Source organism: Oryctolagus cuniculus, chromosome 2 (genome assembly GCF_051225735.1).
Source record: "Oryctolagus cuniculus isolate XC-2025 breed Fujian yellow rabbit chromosome 2, ASM5122573v1, whole genome shotgun sequence".
NCBI classification, from domain to species: domain Eukaryota; kingdom Metazoa; phylum Chordata; class Mammalia; order Lagomorpha; family Leporidae; genus Oryctolagus; species Oryctolagus cuniculus.
The window spans coordinates 54713844-54736315 of record NC_142868.1 but is presented as its reverse complement, the minus strand read 5'-3'; the positions used below and the strand labels follow the sequence as shown (position 1 = coordinate 54736315).

At 36.0% G+C, this 22472-nt stretch overlaps 1 protein-coding gene across 1 annotated transcript in view; it reads right to left on the bottom strand.

Moving 5' to 3' along the window:
- The window catches only part of GALNTL6 (polypeptide N-acetylgalactosaminyltransferase like 6), a 1246993-nt gene that overhangs the window by 861088 nt on the left and 363433 nt on the right, over positions 1-22472 (bottom strand). The gene's annotated exons all lie outside the window — the stretch shown is intronic.

Here is a 22472-nt window from a genome sequence, read left to right as displayed (position 1 = left end):
GGTACCTCCTTCTTTGATGGCCCTGTTCTTTCTGCTGGTATCTCACTCACAGAGATCTTTCATTTAGGTCTTCTTTTTTTTTTCCAGAGTGTTTTGGCTTTCCATACCCAAAATACTCTCATGGGCTCTTCAGCCAGCCATATCTGAATGCCTTAAGGGCTGATTCTGAAACCAGAATGCTATTTAGGACATCTGCCATTCTATGAGTCTGCTGTGTATCCCGCTTCCCATGATGGATCATTCTCTCCCTTTTTGATTCTATCAGTTAGTATTAGCAGACACTAGTCTTGTTTGTGTGATCCCTTTGACTCTTAGACCTATCAGTGTGATCAGTTGTGAACTGAAGTTGATCACCTGGACTAGTGAGATGGCATTGGTACATGCCACCTTGATGGGATTGTATTGGAATCCTCTGGGCACATTTCTAACTCCACCATTTGGGGCAAGTCCGATTGAGCATGTCCCAAATTGTACATTTCCTCCCTCTCTTATTCCCACTCTTATATTTAACAGGGATCACTTTTCAGTTAAATTTAAACACCTAAGAATAATTGTGTGTTAATTACAGAGTTCAACCAATAATACTAGAACAAAAAAAAATACTAAAATGGATAAAGTATTACATTGTACATCAACCTTCAGGACAAGAGCTGATCAAGTCACCATTTCTCATAGTGTCCATTTCACTTCAACAGGTTTCCTTTTTGGTGTTCAGTCAGTTGTCACTGAGCAGGGAGAACATATGATATTTGTACCTTTGGGACTGGCTTAATTCACTCAGCATAATGTTTTCCAGATTCCTCCATCTTGTTGCAAATGACTGGGTTTCATTGTTTTTGACTGCTGTTTAGTATTCTATAGAGTACATGTCCCATAATTTCTTTATCCAGTCTACTGTTGATGGGCATTTGGGTTGGTTCCAGGTCTTAGCTACTGTGAATTGAGCTGCAGTAAACATTAATGTGCAGACTGCTTTTTTGTTTGCTAATTTCATTTCCTTTGGGTAAATTCCAAGGAGTGGGATGGCTGTGTCGAATGGTAGGGTTATATTCAGGTTTCTGAGGAATCTCCAGACTGACTTCCATAGTGGCTCGACCAGTTTGCATTCCTACCAACAGTGGGTTAGTGTCCCTTTTTCCCCACATCCTCTCCAGCATCTATTGTTGGTAGATTTCTGAATGTGGTCCATTCTAACCAGGGTGAGGTGAAACCTCATTGTGGTTTTGATTTGCATTTCCCTGATTGCTAGTGATCTTGAACATTTTTTGATGTGTCTGTTGGCCCTTTGGATTTCCTCTTTTGAAAACTGTCTATTGAGGTCCTTGGCCCATCTCTTAAGTGGGTTGTTTGTTTTGATGTTGTGGATTGACCTAGTTTTAAAGTATTCTCACACTTTGGTGAATTACCATAATATTAGTTTAGACACTATGAATTGAGCTGGCCTCTGCCATCTTTAAACTTACCCAGGACACCAAAAGGCCATGACTATCCTAAAAATGTGAATTCTTGCACAAGTCCTGGTCTATGTAAAGTTCATATTTATGCTCATGTTATTACATCTCACATCACTAACTAAAGCCTTCATCCAGAAACTTCTATACTATATCTACTGTTATGTAACAGTAATTTCTCTTATTATTTTTATTATAATATTGCTATATAATATATATAAATATATATAATATTATTATTCTGCTATTAATTTTGCAATTCCTTGATTGCTTTCATTGACTTTTTACACAATTATTTTTGATTTAACAAACAAGTAATATGTGTAATACTTCACACAAAGGATGTCTAGATAAATGTAACTTGTGTCCTTGAAGAGTTCATATTCTTGTGTTAGGGGTTAGAAAACAGCAGAGCAGTATATTTAGAGGTTCTTAACTAGTTGGAGGTACAATTTTGGATTAGGAAAAAATATATCCTAATTTTTAGAGAATTGAATGTTAACGTTTTCTTCAGAACAAATGTAAGTCATGAACGATAGTAGAATCTGTAAGAGCACAACCAATAGAAATTTAAAATATTTTTGACTGATTTTGGAATTGATGTAGGTATATTGAAATATTGTTTAGATCATGACAACTTTATGATAATTACTAAACCCATCGCTAGCTCTTACCTAAAAAGCTAGGAAAAGATAATCATGTTTACTAAAACTTGAATTTTATTTTTAATAGCTTTTGTATTGTGTTTTCTTAATTTTGTAATCATACTTTTTAAAGATGTATTTATTTGAGAGGTAGAGTTACAGATAGAGAGGGGGAGACAGACAGAGAGAGGTCTTCCATCTATGGGTTCACTCCCCAAATGGCTGCAATTTCTGGACCTTGGCCAATTGAAAACCAGGATATGAGAGCCTCTTCCGGGCATCCCAGGTGAGTGGAGGGGCCTACGTACTTGGGCCATCTTCCACTGCTTTCTCAGGTGCATTAGCAGGGAGCTGGATAGGAAGTGAAGCAGCCAGGACTGGAATCGGGCCCATGTGGGGTGCAGGTACTGTAGGCAGAGGCTTAACCTACTACACCATAGCACTGGCCCCCAGTCATACAAATTTTATTTTATGCATTTAAAAACTTTATTCTAAAAAAAAGTACATAAATTTCACCAAATTGTCATGTCTCTAGGAATTCTTGGTGTAAGGTTATAAATATAATTTATTATGGAAATTCATAAATTTAAAAAGTTGAGAATCAGAAGGAAAGAGATATCTCTTGGTTCACTTCCCATGTGCTCAGGAAGACTGGAGTTAGGCTGGGCTGAAGCCAGGAGCCTGGAAGCCAGGAGCCTGGAACTCAGTCATGGTCTTCTACACGGTAGCAAGGACCCAAGTACTTGACCCACCACCACTGACTCCTCGGGTCTCCATTGTCAAGGAGCTGGAGTCAGGAGTCAGAGCTGAGTAGTGAACCCAGATACCCTGAATTGGAACTGAGCGTCTTACATAGCATCTTAGACACTAAGTCACATGCCCATGTCTCACACACTTTTTAAAATAAAATGAAACTCCCTTAAATAAACAGGGTAGATGAGATAATTAAAATATTCTTGAAGATTATTTATTTTTGCTCCAAAATATTTTTTAAAAAAACTATTATTACTAACTAATAAACATCATCAGCAACAAAAAACATAGCCTGTGAACTGAGAGGGACTTTTCTTATCTCTTCATTTATCCTACCGTCTGCCTTTCCTGTGAATATGAGGCAGTTGGCATCAAAGGGATCACACAAACAATTCAACTGTAGACTAGAAGGCCACATCTTCTCATGCACAGTAAACCACAAAATCATCCCTCAGTTATTACAGTGGTACTTTTTTTTTTTTGTAAAAAAAGGATAAAATTGTCCCAAACATGTATCTTCCGTTTTCTATCAATGTTTTTAAGGTTTATATATATATATATATATATATATATATATTTACATGCAGAGTTAGACAGTGAGAGAGAGAAACAGAGAGAAAGGGCTTCCTTTTTCCATTGGTTCACCCCAAAAATGGCTGCCATGGCTGGCGCACTGCAGCTGGCGTTCTGCGCAGATCCTAAGCCAGGAGCCAAGTGCTTCCTCCTGGTCTCCCATGCGGGTGCAGGGCCCAAGCACTTAGGCCACCCTCCACTGCCCTCCCAGGCCACAGCAGAGAGCTGGACTGGAAGAGGAGCAACCGGGACAGAATCCAGTGCCCTAATCGGGACTAGAACCTGGGTGCTGGCGCCACAGGTGGAGGATTAGCCAAGTGAGCTGTGGTGCCAGCCATGTTTGCTATTTAAAATTTTTGCACAAAAGTAAGTTTATCTTTTGATTCCATTTTCCGTGAACTTTTTGAAGTACCTTCATTATAAAAAATAATTTGAATTTTAATTCTAATTTCAAATTTTAATTCTAATTTTAATTTCAAAATTCTAATAATATAAAATTATGTAGGATTTTTAATAATCAGAAGGATTTATTATATACTCTTCACATTAGTTTAGTTGAAAAATTCTATCAGGGTGCTAGACAGTTTTGAAAGTGTTATAGATAAGTGATATCATGAACTTTTAGAACAGATAGCTGTGGCAATGCCACCTATTAGTAATAAATTCTTGGAAAATAATGTAATACTTCTGAACTTAATCCCTTCCCTTTTCTCAGGTAAAAACGGAGAAGCAATTGGGACGTTAAATGAAACGCTGTATGAAAATTCATTAGAAACGTTCAACCTTTATGAGACTGATGCCCTGTAACAAGAGTTTGTAATCATTATTCTTTTTTTAATGATTTCTTTTTAAAAAAATTATTTATTTATTTGAAAGGCGGAGTTACAGAGATGCAGGGGCAGAGAGAGATAGAGAGGTCTTCCATCTGCTGGTTTACTGCTCAGATGGCTGTAACCACCAGAGCTGCGCCCATCGGAATCCAGGAGCCAGGAGATTCTTCCAGGTCTCCCATGTGAGTGCAGGGTCCCAAGGACTTGGGCCATCTTCTATGGCCTTTCCAGGCCATAGCAGAGAGCTGGATTGGAAGTGGAACAGCCAGGACTCCAACCAGCATCCACATGGGATGCCCACCATGCAGTGGGGGCTTTACCCGCCATAGCTTCGGACCCATCATTATTCTTAATTTCTCAATACTTTAGAAAACACCACCATTATTTCTTCTTCATTCTGAAAACCTTAGACAGGATAGCATTGTCTTTATTTCCTCCACAAAATTTATCAGCAAGAACAGAAACCTGTTTCTTGACAATGTTTATGGACGTCTCCCTTTCTTTGAATTTCCTCCACGATCATTCAAATTCAAGTGCTCTTCTTGCCAGAATGATTACAAATAATTTCCATTTTATCTTCTCCCATAACAATATAACTACATATTCACATTTATATTTGAATATCCTCATTTTATCATGTAAAAAATTACTGTCCTTATTAATTAATTACTATCAAATGCTGTGAAATCAGAAATTCAAATCTCAACATGAACACCTCCTATTTATCATGTAGCTTAACTTTAATATTGATAAGCTACATTGCCAAATTATGCACCGGAATTGTATTTTACCTCTCAGATTCTATTATTTGTATTTTAATTCAAATTAAAGCTACTGTTTTCCTCTCAGCCCATTTGATTTAACTATCAACATGCAAAGTCTTTTCCAATGTAACTTAATCACTTTCATTCAGAAACTATCAGTTCATGAAAAAGTTTTTTACAATATGTGTATTTATGTGGTTGCTATTTTATATAAGATGGGTTGAATCAGCCAATAAGCCTCTTTTTTTTTTTTTTTTTTTGACAGGCAGAGTTAGACAGTGAGAGAGAGAAACAGAGAGAAAGGTCTTCCTTCTATTGGTTCAACCCTCATATGGCCATACGGCCGGAGGGCCACACAGGTCTGAAGCCAGGAGCCAGGTGCTTCCTCCTGGTCTCCCATGCAGGTGCAGGGCCCAAGCACTTGGGCCATCCTCCACTGTCTTCCTGGGTCACAGCAGAGAGCTGCACTGGAAGAGAGGCAACCAGGACAGAATCTGGCACCCCAAGTGGGACTAGAAGCTGGGGTGCTGATGCTGCAAGCGGAGGATTAGCCAAGTGAGCCGCAGCGCTGGCCCAATAAGCCTCCTTAAATTACCTATTGCTGCTGAGTATTTGCAGTTCAAGGACATTGCCACTAGATGGTAACCATAGACCACACTGACTTCACAAGTCAATTATCTAGGTAACTATTTTGGGATAATGTGTTAATGGAGCTATATTTTAATCTTTCTATCTGAGATATTATCTATCTTTGCATATGTCTGCCTACCTATCTTTCCATATATGTGTCTGTCTCTATCTACCTATCATATATGCGTCCATCTATCCTATTATCTATCAATATATAAAATCATGTCTATGGTTAAGTATCTATAATAATATATGTATCTATACATATGCACATAAATTTACACATTACAAAAACATTAAATAATTATTTCAATGGTAATATTATATTATGCAAAAATTTAAGGAATAATAAATTCATTGAAACATTCCTATTTTTCTTTCTGTCTTCACTTATTTAGTTTATCTACCCAATAAAAAATTAATTCAAAAGATATAATACTCATTGTATTAGTATGGCTTTTTTTTTCCCTTTGACAGGCAGTGTTAGACAGTGAGAGAGAGAAACAGAGAGAAAGGTATTCCTTTTTCCATTGGTTCACCCCCCAAGTGGCCGCTACAGCCGGTGCACTGCACTGATCCAAAGCCAGGAGCCTTGCTTCCTCCTGGTCTCCCATGTGGGTGCAGAGCCCAAGCACTTGGGCCATCCTCCACTGCTTTCACGGGCCACAGCAGAGAGCTGGACTGAAGAGGAGCAACCCGGACAGAATCTAGCGCCCCGACTGGGACTTGAACCCAGAGTGCTGGCGCCACAGGCGGAGTATTAGCCTAGTGAGCCGCAACGCTGGCCTAGTATGGCTTTTTCTTTCTTTTAAAAATATTTATTGGGGTTGGTGCTGTAGCATGGCAGGTGAGGCTGACACCTGAAGTGCCGGCATCCCATGTGGGTGCCAATTCAAGTCCCAGCTGCTCCTCTTCCCATTCAGTTCTCTGCCATGATGTGGGGAAGCAGTAGAAGATGGCCCACGTCCTTGGGCCCCTGCACCAGCATGGGAGACCTGGAAGAAATTCCTGGTTCCTAGTTTTGGATCCGTGCAGCTCCAGCTGTTGCCGCCATTTGGGGAGTGAGCTAGTAGATGGAAGGCTCTCTCTCTCTCTGCCTCTCTGTAAATCTGCCTTTCAAATAAATAAATAAATCTTTAAAAATATATTTATTTATTTATTTATTTTAAAGGCAAAGTTCCAGAGAAGGGGGAGGGAAGGAGATAGAGAGAGAAAGAGAAAAAGAGTGAGAGAGACAGAGACAGAGACAGAGAGATGGATGTTTCATTTGCTGCTTCACATGGCTGCCATGGCCAGTGCTGGACCAGGCTGCACCCAGAAGCCAGATTCTATCCTGGTCTTGCACAGGGTTGGCAGAGGCACATGTACTTAGGCTTTCTTCTGCTGATTTTCCAGGTGCATCAATAGGAAGCTGGATCAGAAGCCAAGCAGCCAGGACTCAGCTGTGCTTTAATCTGCTGTGCTAAAGTGCTGGACCCTAAAACTGACAACTTTTGTACAAAGATATTTATTTATTTATTAGAAAGGCAGTGCAAGAGACAGAGGTAGGAGGGGGAGAAAGAGAGAGATCTTCCGTTTTCTGTCTGCTGGTTCATCCCTCAAATGGCCGTGATAGCCACCTCTGAGCCAGACCAAAGCCAGAAGCCAGGAACTCCACGCTGGTTTCTTACATGTGTGGCAGAGACCCAAGTACTTCAGCTATCTTTTGTTACCTTCTCAGGAGCATTAGTAGGAAGTTGGATCAGAAGCAGAGCAGCTGAAGCTTGAATTAGCATGTTGACATAGGACACTGATTGCAAATGGCAGCTTAATATACTGTGCCATAGCCTGGTTCCTGGGATTTTCTATCTATAAAATGTCATTTGTATATAGTAACAATTTACTTCCTCCTTTCTGATTTCTTTTTTTTTTTCTATTTGCCTAATTGCTCTTGCAAGGAATTCCAGTAAGGTGTTCAATAAAAGAAGTTAAAGTGGGCATTCTTGATTCCAGATCTTAGAGTCTACATCTTTTCCTCATGAAATATGGTATTAGCTGTTGGCTTGCTATATAATGCCCTTTATTATGTTGAAGTAGATTCCTTCTGTACCTAATTAATTTTTTTTAATAATGAAGGGATGCTGAAGTTATCTCAAATGCCTTTTCTACTTCTATTAAAATGATGGCATGTTTTTCATTATGTTGATGTGCTATTGAACCATCCTTGCATCTCTAGAATGAATCTCACTTGATAATGATAAATAATCTTTTTAATGTGCTGTTGGAATCAATTTACTAGTATTTTATTAACAATTTTTAAATCTCTATTGACCAAGAATGTTGGCCTATAGCTGTCTTTGTTGTTGTCCTTGTTGTATGTTTCCTTTATTTTGATATTAAGTTAATTTTGGTCTCAAGGAATGAATTTGAAAGAATTCTTTCCTTTTATATTTTTGGAATTAATTTAGGAAGGATCATTGTTAATTTTTTCTGTAATTTTTTGGTAGAATTAAGCTTTCAAGTCATCTTACTCTGTACTTTGTTAATACTCATCCAATCTCATTATTCATGCATTTAATTATTATATTTCTTATGATTCAATCATTGTAATGTGTGTGTGTCCAGGAATTTGTCACTTTCTTCTAGGTTATCAAAATAATTGCATATAGTTGTTCACAGTAATAGCTAATTCTTTTTAGATCTGTGGTGTCAGTCATAATGTCTACATTTTCATTTCTGATTTCATGTATTTGAATCTTCCCTCTTTTTTATTTTGTTATTTCTATAGTTTATCTATCAGTTTATCAATTTTCTTCATTTCATTGAGCTTTTTTTCATTTTTAAATCTTTCTGTCATTTATTTGTGCTCTGATTATTATTATTTCTTTCCTTTCACTAATTTTGAATTTTGCCAAAAAGATAGGTAATGTGGTTTTTATTCTTTCAAGTTTGTGAGACTTTTCTAATGACCTATCATATTATCTATCCTAGAGACTGCTCCATGTACTCTCAAAAAGAATATGTATTCTGGAAACGTTGGACTGATTATTCTGCTGATGCTTGTTGAGTTCAGTTAACCAAGGGTGCATTTTAACTTTGCTGTTTCTTTGTTTATTTGCTGTCTGGATTGTATGTCCATTTTTTAATGTGGTGTTTTAACATCCTATATGATTATACTATTTGATATACTCTGATATATTTTATAATTATTTCCTATTGCTTGACTGAATCCTTGATCATTATATAATAGTCTTTTTTGTCTTTCTTTTTACTGCTTTTGAATTAAAATCTATTTGTTCTGACATGTGTGGCGATTCCTGCTTTCTTTTGGATTCTATTTGCAGTCAACAGGCCCCATACAATCTTGCAGGTGCATAACCAACCCATGTGAGACTGGTGGTGATAACACGCTACACTAAGTTCATCCCACTAGGATGTAGACACCCACCTGATATTTGGGCATGACCAGAAATTCTGTCCATAGGCAATTACTAGTGTTGGACTTTACAAATCCAGCACAAAGTTCCAAGACATAGTCCTGTGGGTCCTTATTGTCTACCTAAGACTGGAAGAGGGTGATAAAAGTTGATCATTGGCTGCCCAACATGGAATCAGAGTCCTGGGGGTGTATGCCAGACCTGGTGTCTATTGAAATGCGTCTGGAGGTATCACCCATGTGATCCTGACTCTGAATTTTATCATAGTGAACCTGGCACTGGAATTCATTTCCCTCTCCTTCCCACAAGCAGGAAGTGTCTCTCTCCACACCACTGAAATTAGGGGAGAGATGACATGGAAAACTCATTCCTTCCTACTTCTTAAATGAAGTTATAATCATGATGATAATGATCATCATCATTATTACACTAAAATGAGGCATTGTGGTCCCTAAATCTGGCTTCTGTAACTCTGGTTAAAATAACTTGGTGCATGAAAAGTTGTTCAAATTGGTGTCTCCAGGGGGAGTTAATCACTGAATTGTCTTTCTAAGCCGTCCTCTTGTTCCTCTCTGACAAATTTTTATGTGTACATTTATTTTTCATTAATGATCTATTTTTGAAAGGCATAGTGATGGGGGAAGATGGTGGGGAGCGAGACAAAGAAAGGGAGGGGACTGCGAGAGAGAAAGAAATTGTTTCTTTCTCCAAATGGCCATAGCAGCCAAGTCTGGGCCAGGCTAAAACCAGAAGGCAGGAATTCTATCCTTTTCTCCCACAAGCAGTGGGGGCCTAAGGTCTTGGACTATTTTCTACTGCCTTCTATGCACCTTAGCAGGAACCTGGGTTAGAAGCAGAGCAGCCAGGTCTTGAACCAGCACTCCAATATGTGATGCTGGCGTTCCAAGAGGCAGCTTAACCTGCTGAGCTAGAACACTGACCTGATAAATTTATTTTTGTAGGGGAAACAATGTAATTAAACTTTAGTAGGTACTTTTCCGTTTATATTTCACAAAGCTTTAATATCAGTAAATCTTGTTTTCCATTGGTAAAGAAAAAATAATTTCCATCTCCTAAGTGCACACTGTCTAGCATTTTGTTAAACCTTTTATATATAATATTGTATTTACTGAAGAACATTATTGAGTCTGCATTATAATTATCAGATTACTTATTTAAAAATTATTTTTAAAGTGGAAAATACCCAGTAACAATTCAGATACTACTATTGATATTATTCTCCTCCTACCAAAAGACAAAAATTAATGATGGCCACTCACTGGATGTGGTAGATTGGCTAAACAAAACACATAAAAGGTAGATGTTATTAGACATTTTCTTTTGTATTTATGTATATACTCATATATAGCACTCTAAAATAAAGCAAAATAAAATTGAATTATGTAGCACATAAAGTCAAAACTCTGTTACCATTTGCATTAGTGCACAATTTCAAATGATATCAAATTCTAAATTCCAATGGATTATACTGGCAATTGTACAGTATTTTCTAGTTCCACATGTTTGTTCCATTCCTCAACTGACTCTTCATATTGCTGAAATTTACATTTATGAAAATAATTAGTCCTGAACATCAAAAATGTGCCATTTATGATTTACAAAGAATATAAATGATTCAAGGTAATTGAATTTCCTTAGTATAAGTAAAATCAATGTGCAGTCATGAGCAGTGGTCTTAAAACTCCAACATTAAATTAAAGATAATTAAACTAGAGGACTTTAACAACATGGGAAAATTTTCAACTTTGAGGGAGACTTTGTTATGTTCATTGCAACACATATTAGTGAAACATCAATATAATTGAATATAATTCAAGCAGACATTCAATTAAACCCCCACTGAATCCAGAATATATTGAATTGACAATTTCATCTAAATTACTGATGTTTTTGAAGACATTAACTATTGAGATAAATAGTTAGTGATTACTATTTCCCAAATCCTTTACTGCCTGCTAGGATTTTGAAGTTGTTTAACTTCTTTGGATGATTTAAAATGGAGGCATGAATGTATTTATGTTACATGCAAATATTATGCCACATTACATAAGGAACTAGAGTATTCTGGCATTTGGTAGTCTCAGGGTTCCAAAACCAATCCCCCATAGATAGTGATGGATAACTATATATGGCTAGCTTCATTAGAAATTGCAGGAAGAGAGCATGGGACTCTGCACTAATTATTTCTGATTTGCTTTATTTCTAGAAAGAGAGATGGAGAAAGAGATAGAGATGGGAGGAGAGAGAGAGAGAGAGAGAGAGAGAGAGAGAGAGAGATCAACCACTGATTCTCCCTGTAAGTGCCTGAAATGCTGAGGATCTGAGGATTCATGAATTTAATCTACATCTACTACATGGGTGGCAGAAACCCAGCTACTTGAACCATCACTTCTGTCTTCCAGAGACCTCATTAGGAAACTGGAGTTAGAAGCTAGAGCAGGAGTTGGCCTTAGGCACTATGAGTTGGGACATAGACATACTAACAGACATCTCAAATGCTAAACCAAATGCCTGTCTCTCTTCCACTATTTTAAACAAGCAAACAAAAGCTACCTTTCAAATATATATGGACTGTTTACCAAGGGTTTTAAAAAAAGTCAGTAGCAACTATGTTTTAATGAAGAGCCTCCAAATTTTATTTCTTGTTTATAATTTTCCTTAAACATTAGACATTCAACAAGAGTTTCACTCAGTGCATATGTTGTGTGAATCACTGGATAGCCAGTGAAGAAGACATGACTCTGTTATCATGGGACTCACAACTGTCTGGCAGAGACAGAGTTCTTGCCAATAATTGTAGTGTTCATTCAAGTGGTGAATTATCTAAAACAAGAGCACAAAAAATGTGGGAGAAAAAAGATTCGGCTGAAGATAATAAGGAAAAAATTCACAAGAAGTTCATATTATTCATTTTATTTAAATGTGATGAATAATAATTGCTGAAAATCTTTGAGACTTTCTTTGTGTCAGGTAATAATTTACATACTGTACTAGATCTGTTAACATTCTCTTAAGTTGGTACAGTTCTAATTTTACCCATTTAGTAGCGAAAAAATACAAAGGATATTGTAAAATAGGACAGGAAAAATAGATTTGTTCATTACTCAACAAATGCTTATCAAATGTTTCTTCTATGCTAACTCATCTTCTCTGAGTTAAGATTAAAATAGTGACTACTAAAATTTGTTCTCAAGGAGTTCAAAAGTCACAATACTGTGTAATCTCTATACTGAAGGGTAGAACTTTCTATAGAAAAAAGTGAGTTTTCTGGAGGAAGGCAAGCCCTTGTGCAGTCAGCTTACTTCATACATTGTGCAGTTGATTTTACAGCATAAAAATCAGGGTTAATTAGGAGTTCAGGTGTCACTTAAGCAGATAAAGAATATATGTCACTTCAACCAGAACATTAATCCAGGAATTTTACTATAGCATCATTTTATGTCACTTATTTCTTACTGTGCCATGTGTAGACTGGTCTGCAATGAGAACCTCAGAGCTAAGGAGTTGAGAGGTTTGGATTTGATAATTTACTGGCTCATAAACTTAGGTAAGGTATTAGTGTCTGTTTTGTGTTCCTTATCCATATAATAACATTTAGCATTGAGACTTTTTAAAGATTGATGTGATTCTCCATGTTGTAATGATGAGGATGAAGTCAGAGTGCACACTGAATACGCCCCCCCCCCCACACGATTCTTGTTTGGGAAATATTTCCAAAACAATCTTCAAGTCTCTCTTTTCTTTTCTTGCTTGTATTCTTTAAAATAGTGCATTTCTTTTAACATTGTTGAATTTAGTATAAATGGCCCAAAACTCTATATGCATAACATCTTTTTACTGTTTGTCTTTCTCAACTTTAAAACATTAATGCTTTGTTGCTCTTGAGATAATAGTGTGAAAAATCATACAAGCTGTTGGAATATTTGCATAGTGATTATATGCTGAATAACAGCTTGGATTTTCTATTTCCATCTGTTTCAACTTAGTAAGTCTAAGAGGTATTATTATTATTATTATCATCATTATTATTATCATTGTAATTATCTGAATCCCAAATTAGGAAACAGACCAACTGCAAATAATCCTTAGATGGATAAAAATAATTTTGCTGAAAGGAAATTTTTGTTTCATAATAAAGTCTTTGGAATTTAATTCCCTGTTCAATTTTAAAAGGGCAAGTTTATTCAAGTGTAAATAATATGCTCATGTCTGTGACTAATGAAACCATTTAAAAATAATAAATTAGTCTGCAAAGCTTTCAGTATGTATTCTTTTGTAACATTTTGCCCTTCAGTCTCCTTGAACAATGAAAGTTACCCCATCACTGCTTGTAATCACCATTTATTTCTAAGAATAGAAACACTTTCCTCATCTGAAACTCTTCCTTTTGTTATAGAATTGGAAAACAGAATAGAACTAAGTAGGATTTCTGAGAACCCATAGCAGAATTAATAAAATGAAAGCAATTGGTCTCAAGGTTCACAATGCTTTCCACTTACCATGAGATCTGAATACTATTAAAATTTCCATTATTTGGTACAATTGGTACTTATTATTTATTAAATTTTATTGGAGTTTACAGGTAATTGTTGGTTGATTTGTGACTTAAATTTTTTTTATATTTATTTGACAGGTAGAGTTATAGACACTGAGAGAGAGAGACAGAGAGAAAGGTCTGCCTTCCATTGGTTCACTCCCCAAATGTCCACTACAGCTGGCGCTGTGCCGATCTGAAGCCAGGAACCAGGTGCTTCCTCCTGGTCTCCCATGTGGGTGCAGGGACCCAAGCACTTGGGCCATCTTCCACTGTCCTCCCGGGTCACAGCAGAAAGCTGGAATGGAAGAGGGGCAACTGCACTAGAACTTGGCGCCCATATGGGATGCTGGCCGCAGGCGGAGGATTAACCAAATGAGCCACGGTGCCGGCCCCTGTGACTTAAATTTGGAACAAGGGTATTTCCTTTCTGCTATGTTTCCTTAGACATCTCTAAGGTATTCATAAAAGATTAAATTTTATATCATTCATCAGGTAAGATATATAGACAGTTTTTTTCCAAAATGAATACAGTTATAAGATATTTTTAAATAAGGAGACCCTGTACTGTCCTGAAAACACAGATAACAAGAATTATGCTGATGTCATGTTTTGGCCCTAATACTGTTACCAGAATTTATGTCAAATTTTACTGTGATTTAACAGCATACCCATAAAGATGAAAGGGTACTTTTGAGGAGCCTGGAGGCCTCCACCTACCTAAGCTCCTGTGTGTTACTTGTGCCTTATGTTGCTCATACACTCTAGTCATGCTGCTTTCTAGCTTATCCTCGGAAGAACCTCCAATTCCAAATACTCTTGCCCTCAACAGAGCTCTGCACCTGCTCTTCTGTTATCTGTGCCCCCTGGGAATGGCTTGCTCTCCATCCTCCACGTAGGGGATTCAGATATCTGCTTAGTAATTATTTCCTTGAAGGGGACTTCACAGATTATTTACTTAAAATAGATCTCCTAAGATACTATCTCATCATACCCTATAATTTGTCCTCAGAGTAATTTAATCAGTTTATATTTACATATTTATTAGTATTATTTAGCATAAGAAGAGTACAGTATCTCCTCATTTCACCTCAAGTTCCAAGGGGGCAGATGCCTTATCTCTTTTACTGTTTACTGTATTGTTAATGCTTATTATAGCGTTTGAGGTCCAGGAATTCACTTTTCAACATATATTCATTGGGAGAAATAAATAATTGAATAATCGAATAGGAATTTTGCATGGTGGATATTTCTTTGTATGTCATACAAATGTTAGTGACATTGCCTTTTGTAAATATCTCCCTTTTATTTGTTTTGGAAAACACTGGATAATCTGAATAATATCTTATTATCTTGGAAATCATGAAATAGTTGGTGACTATCAGACTTTCTGTTGCATTGAATTCTGTAATTTGTTTGTGTTACTTTATATCAGCAATTCCAAACACAGAATAGGTACACACTTCACTAATTCCCCAATTTAAGATATATCGATATCAAGTCCAGCTCAACACTTAGTACTCTTCTCAATACTTATCTCCCTGAACATGCAGAAAAAAATGTTTTATGTTTTGAGTGGTGAATTGTCCTAACTCACCAGCCCATTTCTATAATGACTTTATGAATGAGGAAGAAAACATAGAATCAGATGTGTTCTAATGAATATTAGTAAAAGAAAAGTACTTAACATTTTGTCTTGGTGGTAATAAACAAGGTTGACATAGGAAAGATCACATAGGTAAGATAAACTGGAAAATAATATTTAACACTCAGAAGAGGAATTTAGAAGTGAGATTTGTCATCTAAGTTTAAAAAATACAGAAAAAATTTTAAGTAATTCATCATCAATATTAATTGCCACATAATTACCAAAGACCATAAGTGATATCTTTATTCTTAGTGAATATATCAAAAATGAACTTTTGGCCCCTAAAAGTGTGTCTGAACTAGACAGATAAAAGTTATTTTCTTCATTTGAAATTGTCACTGCAGAGGTTAGGGGGCACAGACATTGCAAACCTTTGATAGCAATTCTCTCACAAAGAAGCAGAATTTCTTAAACACCAGCTGCTCTGAATGTCCTAAAATCAGAAATTTGAATCCTTTGAAATACAAATGGTATATATTAAAATCTATCACCAATAAAATTGAAGTTGTGATATTTTTATCACTTGTCTTGAAAATATTTGGATTCTATTTAATTTTACACAAGGCTATTTTTAAGCAATAGTTCTGCAGTTGAAGAGACTAGGGCAGACCTAGAGAATGAGAGCTCCTTTTATTTTGAAAGTTACATCCAATCATTCAAAAACAGACAGCCTAAAGCATCCTTTATTACAAATAAGTGTTTACCTTGGAAGGTTTTGAAATCTTATGTTTCAAATTGGATTTTTTTTCTTTCAAGAATATACAGAAATATATAAAGGTCTCAAAATTGTTATGCTTTGCTTAACCTGAAACATTATAAATATCGGATAACTGTTATAGTAACTATATATGAAAACATCATGGTATCAAATTACATTTGATATATATATTTGGAACATGTATGTATATGTTGATGAATTTCCCACTTAGTAATGTACTGACCTGTAAGAAACAATTATCAATCTTTGCTTTACTTGATTGAAATAAATACACATAACATAAAATTAATAATTTAAAGTAAAAAATTTAGTGGTTTTCATGCATTTACATTTTCATATAACCACTATCTCTATTTCCATAGCGCTAAGAGGGAACAGGTTCACATTAAACATTTAATTCCTGCTTCTTCAATTAACTCTGTCATGGACATCCACCAATGTGTATTCTGTGGATTTATCTATTCTGAATATTTCATATAAGTGCACTTATGTATGACATTTATACTCACCTTCTACTTCAGTATTCTCAAGATTAATCCACATTTTAACATGCATCAATACTTCATTCTTCTAATGGTTGAATAATATACTATTTTGATATTTGTTTATCCATTTAGCTGGTGATAGAATTATCTATCTTTTGCTAATTCTGATAACTGGGAGAAAATTTTGTTTTTTCCTGCCATTTAAAAATCTTAAACATGAGTTTAAACAATATATATACTTAACTTGTGATTAAATATATATTTATATATTGCAGGGTTTAAAACAGAATTAATTTTTATGGTATAATAAAAAATTAGGTGTTGTTTAAATTGGCTTAGAGTGCAGAGGAGAATATTCTTTTGGGGGTTCTTATCTCACCAGCCATATCACTATCATAGTAAAAAGAAATGTCTTGTTCACCATGTCCTTCTAAAACAAAAGTATTTCTAGATGATGTCATTATCTGAGTGGAGAACTCTTGCCAGACATTTTCTTTGTGTCTCCAAATTCCATTTCATGAATAATAGTACTAGAGTCTGAGAATAGGTCTTAATCTCAAGAGGCTACCTCTTGTAGAATTGTAGTCCATTGTTACTGTTGATGATTGGTTTGGGAACATAAGGTGGAGCCTGTAAAAGGAAATTAGTTTATGGAGGATCCACCCTCATGAGTGGATTAATGCTAGTCTTACGGAGTAGGTTGGGTTTGCAGGAATCAGTTCTTATGCGGATGAATTTGTTATAAAGCGAGTTTACTGACCCACTAGCCCCTTCTACACATGGCTCCTTACATTTCCACTTCTTTGTCATATTGTAATATAGCTGAGGAAGCACTCTCCAGAACACTGGCACCATGCTATTTGTACTTTCCAGCCTCTGGAACCAAAAGCCAAAGAAACTTTTTCTATAAAAATACTTAGCTTTAGGTACTTTCTTAGAGCAATGCAAAACAGGCTAACACATCAAGTTAGTCTAATTTCAAGGGATGACGAGCTTGCTAGAAATGGTTTTAGAATCTGAAAACAACTGTAAAAAGTCTGATTTTATCCTAATGTCCAAATAAATGTTAGTCTGATTATTTTAATGATGCCAGATGACAAGGAGACCTATGGCTCAGGGACAAGGACTTTATTGTTTCCACCATAACAGAAATGTAAGCTTCCCATTCACGTCAGTCCCAGATCCCATGGACGTGATACGGATGTGGGCCCATATGAATGCCACGCACACGCTGGGTCTGTGCCACAGCTGAGAAAGGCTGAGTTTACGAAATCCCCAACCATAGAAGGGAACTACTATGAAATCTGCAGAATGTTTGCTTTTGAGGGAGACAATATCTTTATTTTCCCTATCAAGAAACAGATCGTCTCTCTGCTCACAAAGGGGCATAATCTCTATTCTCCAAGGCTGTTTGCTATACAACAACAACTTAAAACAAGGATGTGCAAAAATAATTACAAAACTGTTAATTCCTTTTCCCAGAAGATGTACAAAACAGAAAGGACTCATGGAAAATTGTCTCTCAATAAACATTAATTCTTAAGTAAGTATAAGAAATAAGTAGTCTCACACTAAAATGGAATTTAATCAAAGACTCAAATAAATTTTAAGGCCTCTTGCAGTTTTTTTTTTTTTTTAATGACCATCAAAGAAGCCGGAATAAAGTTAATGGTATTGATCACAGAACACAGAATGGAAATCATCTGAGTTCTAGTTTACATTGTTGAATCAATAATCCACCAATACTGAAGCCCATCTTTCATTTGGACTTCTGGTATATAAATGACTCCATTTTTCAAGCCAGATTGAATTTGTCATGTCAAAAAGTATCCCCACTGATCAATTCTGAGAGCTAAATTTACTTTCTCTTCCTTCTCAGTTTCTTTCCCTAAGGATGTCCCTATACCAAAAAATAATACTTAGTAATGATTTGTGGCAAAACACGAATATTCTGGGACTATAATGTTACTCACCACTTTCTATGCATCCTACTGCCTTTTAAATTGTGAAATAAAAGGAAAATAGATATTTTGGGGACTTTCTAAGGCTTGTCTATTTATCTTTGATAAATACTGATGAAAATAAAAATTATTTCTAGTAGTGGGTGTTCGGCTCACCAGTTAAGATGTTGCTTTGGGTGCCTGGGTTTTAGTCTCAGCTTTGCTTCTGATTCCAGCTTCTCCTAATGTGTACCTGGAGAAGTAGCAGGTAATGGCTCAAGTACTTGGGTATCTTTCACTCATGTGAGAGACCTAATTTCAGTTCCCAGTTGCTAGCTTCACCTTGGTCCTGTCTCAGCTATTGCAGGCATTTGGGGAATGAACTAGCAGATGGGAGATCTTTCTGTCTCTCTACCTTTTAAACAAATAAAATAAACAAATTTTTTAAAATATAGGCATTTTGGTTATCACAACAAGCTAACCAGAGAACTTTTTCTTTGAATTACCTAAAGTCTCATTTAGTCTACTTATAAACTATAATATTAATAGAATGAGGAGAGCATAATGATGTAATTAGTAGTGAAATGATGAATATATTTTTGTGAAAAATCTAAGAAACAAATTTGCGAGTTGTAACAATACATTTTTGTATTGTGTGTATAGCAGCACCTTTAAAATGTATTTATAACAAAACAAACAATCCAGTTGTGAAATGGGCAAATGAATTGAACAGGCATTTTTCAAAAGAGTAAATCAAATGGCCAATGGACACATGAAAAAATCATCAGGATCACCAGCCATTAGAGAAATGCCAATCAAAACCACAATGAGGTTTCACTTCACCCCAGTTATAATGGCTATGATACAGAAATCAACAAAAAAATAAATACTGACAAGGATATGGGGAAAAAGGTACCATAATTCTGTGTTGGTGGGAATGTAAACTAGTACAGCCATTGTGGAAGACAGTATGGAGATACCTCAGAATGCTAAAAATAGATCTACCATATGACCTATGACCCAGCAATCCAACCCCTGGGAATTTACCGAAAGGAAATGAAATCAGCATACAAAATAGTTATCTTTTTCCCCATTTAATGCAACTCAATTCACAATAGCTAAAACATGGAATCAACCCAGATGTCGATCAACTGATGCCCAGATGAAGAAATTGTGTGTGTTTTAATAAAACACATGCACAATATGGAATACTATTCAGCCATAAAAAGCATTGAAATGCAACTAGAAACCCTTATATTTAGTGAAATAATCCAGTTCCCCAAAGACAAATACTATATGCTTTTCCTGATCTGTGGTAACTAATAGTGTACTAAAATTGTAACTAATGTATAGGAGTGAAATTGACATTTTGAGATTCCATGATCACTTACAGCCCTTGTACTGTTGATGAACAGTGTTTTTTTGTTCTTATAATTTATTGAACTTTTTACTTAATGTATATAGATCATTGTGAAAATTAATACACGGAGTAAGAGAGGAAGGACTAAGAAGGTTAGAAGCATGAGTGGGAGGCAGAGTAGGGTGGAAAATATCACTATGTTCCTAAATCTATATATGTGAATTACTGGAAATTTGTTTATTTTAAATAAAAAAGGAGGATCCTGTGCTGTGGTGCAGTGGGTTAACGCCCTGGCCTGAAGCATGAGCATCCCATATGGGCGCCAGTTCAAGCCCCAGCTGCTCCACTTCCTATCCAGCTCTCTGCTAAGACATGGGAAAGCAGTAGAAGATGGCCCAAGTCCTTAAGCTCCTGCACACACATGAGAGACCTGGAAGAAGCTCCTGGCTCCTGGCTTCGGATTGGTGTAGCTCCGGCCATTGAGGCCAACTGGAGAGTGAACCAGCGGATGGAAGACGTCTCTCTCTCTGGCTCTCCTTCTCTCTCTGTAAATCTGACTTTCAAATAAAATAATAAATCTTAAAAAAATAAAGAAGGAAAAAAAGAAGAAAGAAAAAATAAATTATTTGTGTATTCACAGAAGTTAAAATGTGAGTAGTGACTGAGATGGAGCATATTATATGGCCATTTAAAATCAAGTTGGGGTGAAATTAATAACCCTAGAGAAAGATCTTGTTATTTAAAGGATAAAATAATAATGAAAATATACAATATGTGATGATACAATGAGGTTCCAGTGGTCACAAATAAACATAAAACAAAAATTTTAATCAGAGGAAGCACAGAATGACTGTCTTTCTCTCTATCATACTAGTTGTGTAATAAGTCATGTAATTAAATGATACCATCCAACAGATGAAGAACATTTCAAGACAATAACTATATATAAATATCATTTTATTCATAAGTGTATGTTATATACAAACTTAATTCATATAAAATTAATATGGGATGTTCTTTCGAATAATGTTTGTCAAACAAAAGGGAAATTTTGAAGGAAATATCTAAATGTCATCAAAACAGAGTGCTGAGATTGTGAGTGGTATTTATTTTATTTACTTCTTTGATTTTTCCTATATTTTCTAAGTTTTGGGCAACTAACACTTATTTCAAGAGTATCATAACAACTGCAGAAATTCTGAGTGGTGTAAGTTAACATGACACTAACTACAATAAAGAAAAATTAACTCAAAATGTATTTATATAAATCAATAGATGTCATAGTTTTGTGCTATTTCCTTTGACTTAATTTCTACTTACAAAAAATGGTTTATCTGGTCAACTGAATTTATTTGCTATGAGAGGATGAACAATCCTATCTATGTTAGCCAGTTGTGGTAATCACTACAGGTGTTTTATTTTCCATTGGGAACTATTTAAATGATATGTTTTGTTAACATTGGTTAGTTCTTTGTGGATAAATTAAATCTGAGAATTTGGATTTGTAAATCCAAGCAGGATTATACATCATCTGAATCCTACCAAGTTACGAGATTTCCACATGGTTTAACTCACATATCTCTACCAAATGCTCAGTTAGTTGTCACCGATCAGGGAGACCATATGATATTTGAGGTGAAATGGACACTATGAGAAACAGTGACTTGATCAGCCCTTGTCCTGACTGTTGATGTACAATGTAATACTTTATCCCTTTTAGTTTTTTTTGTTGTTGTTGTTGTTCTACTTAATACTATTGGTTGAACTCTGAAATTAACACACAGTTATTCTTAGGTGTTTAAATTTAACTGAAAAGTGATCCCTGTTAAATATAAGAGTGGGAATAAGAGAGGGAGAAGATGTACAATTTGGGACATGCTCAATCGGACTTGCCCCAAATGGTGGAGTTAGAAATGTGCCAGGGGATTCCAATGCAATCCCATCAAGGTGGCATGTACCAATGCCATCTCACTAGTCCAGGTGATCAACTTCAGTTCACAATTGATCATACTGACAGGTCTAAGAGTCAATGGGATCACATAAACAAGACTAGTGTCTGCAAATACTAACTGATAGAATCAAAAAGGGAGAGACCGATCCAACATGGGAAGCGAAATACACAGCAGACTCATAGAATGGCAGATGTCCTAAACAGCACTCTGGCCTCAGAATCAGCCCATAAGGCATTCGGATCTGGCTGAAGAGCCCAAGAGAGTATTCTAGGCATAGAAAGCCAAGACACTCTGGAAAAAAAAAAAAAATGAAAGATCTCTGTGATTGAGATCCCTTTCAATGGTACATTTTGGTGCAAAAATATTTTAGAAATCCATGCAGATGCAGATGAAGGGTCTTCAAAAAGTTCAAGAAAAGCAATTTTTTGCAACAACTATTTTTAAATTCCATTTTTCTGCTATCTATATAAAAGCATTTTAATTATATGGTTCTCTTCTAAGAATGGTGATAAGTGAAGGAAAGGAAATATTTACCATAAAGTACAGAGTGGGTTCAATGAAACTGTGTTCTGAACTTAATAAAGTTCATGTAAAAAAAAGAAACAAAGAACGGGCCATCAAAGAAGGAGGTACCTTTCTCTGAAGGGAGGAGAGAACTTCCACTTTGACTATGACCTTGTCTAAATAAGATTGAAGGCGGCGAACTCAAAAGGCTTCCATAGCCTTGGCATCTCATGACTAGAGCCTAGGGAG